Source organism: Eumetopias jubatus, unplaced genomic scaffold (assembly GCF_037043125.1).
Source record: "Eumetopias jubatus isolate StellerSeaLion01/CBP00866 unplaced genomic scaffold, mEumJub1_p1.0 scaffold_9, whole genome shotgun sequence".
Lineage (NCBI taxonomy): Eukaryota > Metazoa > Chordata > Mammalia > Carnivora > Otariidae > Eumetopias > Eumetopias jubatus.
The window spans coordinates 130,888,659-130,893,883 of record NW_028274815.1 but is presented as its reverse complement, the minus strand read 5'-3'; the positions used below and the strand labels follow the sequence as shown (position 1 = coordinate 130,893,883).

Sequence of the window (5,225 nt, the reverse complement as noted above, 5' to 3'; positions counted from 1 at the left end):
ATAAAATCTTTTTTTTTTGAAAGATTTTATTTATTTATTTGAGAGAGAGAGAGAGAGAAACAGCATGAGAGGGAAGAGGGTCAGAGGGAGAAGCAGACTCCCTGCCGAGCAGGGAGCCCGATGCGGGACTCGATCCCGGGACTCCAGGATCATGACCTGAGCCGAAGGCAGTCGCTGAACCAACTGAGCCACCCAGGCACCCAATAAATAAAATCTTTTAAAAAAATAATAAAAAAATAAACATTTGTTTTCCAGGAGCAGAGACTGAGAGGAAATAATTCTCATTGGTTAATATGTCTGGGTAAATGTCAGTATAGAATAGAAGAAAGGAAATGTTCTGTGCCTTTGAGTTATTTTAATATCCATAAATTATAGCAGTACAATTTACAAAGTTGCATATGAAGTGGAGATTTGATTTTGAAGCCAGTATGGAAAGTAAAAAATGCATATAGTCTAAAAATGTCCCTCAAAAATATCCCTTAAATGGCCAATAAAATACAGTCTGACTTTGTGCACATTATACCTTCTCTTCATAAGCCTGACACAGCCCAGCATTCCTCTGTGGCAGGAGGCTCTGTTTAATGGGCCACGAGCTGAATAAAGAAGTGGCCTTGCATGGAAGGGCCAGTGTGTCAGCTGTGCTGGAGTGTGCGGCTACCGCTGGAGCCAGGCCTCTTGCTGGCCGCCTCCCTCCCGGAACCTTCGCTAACCAGACCCAGGCAGCCTTCTGGGAGCCAAGACTTTTGGTGTTTCTTGATCCCAGGGCTGACCTCCAGCCTCCCCCAGAAGCTTATCTTGTTAACCTTCCTATAATTGCTCTGTATAACACAGATGCTCCTCCATGTTGTATGGACATTGCCATCCCATGCAACAGAGAGAAAGCTCATTCTGTGGGTCTGATGTGGTGGGTGCTGGCCCAGGAAGTCCTGCACATTCATGGCACCATCTTCTGTGAACACCCATGGGAGGCCACGTCTGATCTCTGCTTCTGCAGAGATCCGAAGAGACTGAGAAGGAAGAACAGGCAGGCAGCTGCTGGAAAGGCTGTGACCCAGGAGGAATTTGGATGATCCAGCTCCTGAGTTCACTGCTGCTCAACCCAAAGTCACAGGCCGGTCTGAGGGCATGTAGGTGCCCTCTGTGCCCGTTCAGTGGTTCCTTGGTGAGGACCACAGGGCTCAGCCCACCACTGAAGACTGACCTGCAGCTCCCACTGTTCAGGCCACCAAATAGGCAGGAATGACCTCTGAGCAGTCTGAAGCTATTCTTCCAGAAAAGCTTAAACGGAAAATGGAAATAAGGTTGGCAGAAAATAAAGTTTCTAGAAATAATAATAACTATTGATGTACAGAGTAGAAAGAGAGGGAAATTTTTTTATAGTGGAGAAATTTAACAAATATAACATGAGCCAGGGGATCAAAGTTAACATCAGCAGTGATAAGTTGTGTTGATAGGATGTCCCCTTGATGTGATGGAATGAGACCGGCTTTACCTCTGTGGTCTTCCTCCCACAAATATGTAACATCAGACAAATCCCAATTGAGGACCTTCTACAAAATACCTGACCAATAATCCTCAAAACTGTTATGGTGAAAAACACAGGACAGTCTGCAAATCTGTCCCAGGCAAGAGAAGCCTAAGTTTAGGACAACTAAATGTCATGTGGTGGCCTGGATGGGATCCAAACACAGAAGAAGGACATTAGGACTATGCTGAAGAAGCCAAAGAGTACATAGTGCATGCTTCCACTTATATGAAACTAGAAGAGGAAGCTAATACATGGTGAAAGAACTCAGAACATTGCTCGCCTCTAGAAAGGCAGAGTTAACAGAGTGAGACAGGAAGGAACTTTCTATGGTGATTGAAATATTACATCTTTTGATAGGGGAGTGGGTTACATGGGTATATGTATTTGTAAACACATAAACTCATGATTTAAGACCTGTGGATTTCACTGGATGCTAATTATACCTTAATAAAAATAATACAAACAAAAAAAAAAAGAAAAAGGACATTAGGTGGAAACTAAAGAAATATCAGGAAAGTATGTGTGTTAGTTAATAATAATGAATCTGTACTGGTTCATTAATTGAAATAAATGTACCTTGCGAATGTAAGAGGTTAATAGTAAGGGAAACACACTGTGGGGTGTGGGGACCCTCAATACAATCTTCACAATTTTTCTGTAAGCCTAAAACTGTTCTACAATTGAGTTTTTTTGTTTGTTTGTTTTTGTTTTGTTTTTTGTGGTTTTTTTGCTTAAAGAAAAATAAAGCATTTCAGGGATTATAACATAAGTCATAGTAAAATTTATGACAGATATAGCACAGAAGTATTTTGGGAGCATTTTGTGACAAGGTTTCTACATGATATGTGAAGTATTATAATACAATTTGATGGCAGGCTATGATAAGTTAAAGATGCATGTTATAAGCCCTCGAGTAACAACTGAGAAATAAAAAGATATAGCCATTTATCCAACAGTGGAGATAAAATGGAATCATAAAAATAATTCAATTAATCCAAAAGAAAGCAAGAAAAAAATAAAAGAACAGGTGAGACAATAGCAAAGAGCAAGATGGTAGACTTAATTCCAACCATATAAAAAATTACTATCAGTATAAATGACTTAAATATTCCAATTAGAAAGTCAGAGATCATCAAGATGCATAAAAAGGCAAGAGCCAAGAAACCAACTTCAAATATAAAGACACAGATTAGAAGTAAAGAATTGAAAGAGCTAATTCATGCAAACACTAAGCACAGGAAAGTGGAATGGCTATACTAATTTCAAAGTGGTAGACTTCAGGTGAAAAATTATCACCAGAGTAAAAATGGGACATTACAAAATGAAAATGGGCTCAATTTCCCAAATGTGTAAGTCCTTTTTTTTTTAAAGATTTTATTTATTTATTTGAGAGAGAGAATGAGATACAGAGAGAGCACGAGAGAGGGGAGAGGGTCAGAGGGAGAAGCAGACTCCCCGCCGAGCAGGGAGCCCGATGCGGGACTCGATCCCGGGACCCCGGGATCATGACCCGAGCTGAAGGCAGTTGCCTCACCAATTGAGCCACCTAGGCGCCCCGAGACCAGAGTTCTTAAAAGCTCACTTTTTTTTTTTTTAAAGATTTTATTTATTTATTTGAGAGAGAGAATGAGATACAGAGAGAGCACGAGAGAGGGGAGAGGGTCAGAGGGAGAAGCAGACTCCCCGCCGAGCAGGGAGCCCGATGCGGGACTCGATCCCGGGACTCCGGGATCATGACCTGAGCCGAAGGCAGTCGCTGAACCAACTGAGCCACCCAGGCGCCCCAAATGTGTAAGTCCTTAATAACACAGAATTGAAAGAATAATACATGTACGGGTGCCTGGGTGGCAGGGTCAGTTGAGTGCCCCACTCTTGGTTTCAGCTCAGGTCGTTGATTGCAGGGTGGTGGGATCCAGCCTGACATCAGGCTCCATGCTCAGCGCAGAGTCGGCTTGAGCGTCTCTCTCCTTCTCCTCTGCCCCTCCTGCTTGTGCTCTCATTCTCTCAAATGAAAAAAAATGGATCTTAAAAAAAAAAAGAAGACATGCACATGGCGTGGAACCCCAAACAAAAATAATCTGTTTGACACAGAGACTGGGCGTTTATCTGTTAGATGAGTTCCTATGAATTGAATTGCTGGGTCAAAGTACATAATGATTTGAAATTTGGTGGATACTGCCAATTTCACTCAAATGAGGTTATATCAATTCGTACTTCCCCAACAATGGGAGACAAACCAGTGAAGGAACAATTGCTGTTAACAATAATCTAACAAGAGTTAACAGCTAAACCCTATGACCCAGCAATTGCTCTACTGGGTATTTACCCCAAAGATACAAATGTAGTGACCCGAAGGGGTACCTGTACCCCAATATTTATAGCAGCAATGTCCACAATAGCCAAACTGTGGAAAGAGCCCAGATGTCCATCAACAGATGAGTGAATAAAGAAGATATGGTATATGTACACAATGGAATATTACTTCAGCCATCAAAAAAAAAAAAAATGAAATCTTGCCATTGGCAATGACGTGGTGGAACTAGAGAGTATTATGCTAAGCGAAATAAGTCAGTGAGAGAAAGAATTATTGTATGATCTCATTCATATGTGGAATTTAAGAAACAAAACAGGATCACGGGGGAAGAGAGGAAAAAATAAAACAAGATGAAATCCAAGAGGGAGACAAACTATAAGAGACTCTTAATCATAGGAAACAAACTGAGGGCTGCTGGAAGGAAGGAGGGTCGGGGAATGAGTAACTGGGCGATGGACATTAAGGAGGGCACGTGCTGTAATGAGCACTGGGTATTATATGCAACTGATGAATCACTGACCTCTACCTCTGAAACCAATAATACATTATATGTTAATTAATTGAATTTATTTTTTTTTAAGATTTTATTTATTTATTTGAGAGAAAGAATGAGAGAGAGAGAGCACATGAGAGGGAGGAGGGTCAGAGGGAGAAGCAGACTCCCTGCCGAGCAGGGAGCCCGATGCGGGACTCGATCCCGGGACTCCAGGATCATGACCTGAGCCGAAGGCAGTCGCTTAACCACCTGAGCCACCCAGGCGCCCTAATTAATTGAATTTAAAAAATAAATTGCATTAGAGAGAAAAAAAAACAGCTAAGATTTTTTTGAGCACCTACTGTATGCCAGGCTATTCCCATTTATTAACTTTTACTCTTATGAGAGGGGCACTCTGCTTCTGTCCCATTTTGTAGAGGATTATAAAAGGGAGGGGGAGTGCAGGGGACACAGCAAGTTATGATTATCACAAATTTTGCATATCTTCACTTATACAAATTTTTTATTTTTCCTGCATAGTTGGGGGGTTGAAAATGAAGAACAGAGTAGCTAATCCATCTTCCATGTTTCCCCTCCCTCACAGGATTTCTTTGCTTTACTATTTTAGCTCCAGAGGCTGGAACCTGCATTCCAGTACAATTTTCTTAATGGATATTGAAGTGTAATTTCGTATCATTTTCACACATCATGAAATAGCCTTTTTTTTTTTTTTAGTTGTTTCTCAACCATTTAGCCAGAATAAAGTGTTTCACCTTTCTGGGCATGTGCACTACACGTAAACTGAACACCGCACCCCTCCCTTTCAAAGATTTTCAACCACCTCCACACCCCCACCCCACCCCCACCCAGCTTAACATGTTTCCTTCCATTGTGAAAAGAAAATTCCA

General features: G+C 41.4%; 1 pseudogene; it reads left to right on the top strand.

The window, feature by feature from the left end:
* The first annotated feature begins 581 nt into the window (after positions 1 to 581).
* Positions 582 to 1,344, top strand: LOC114225520 (small ribosomal subunit protein uS2B pseudogene; annotated as a pseudogene).
* The last annotated feature ends 3,881 nt before the right edge of the window (positions 1,345 to 5,225 follow it).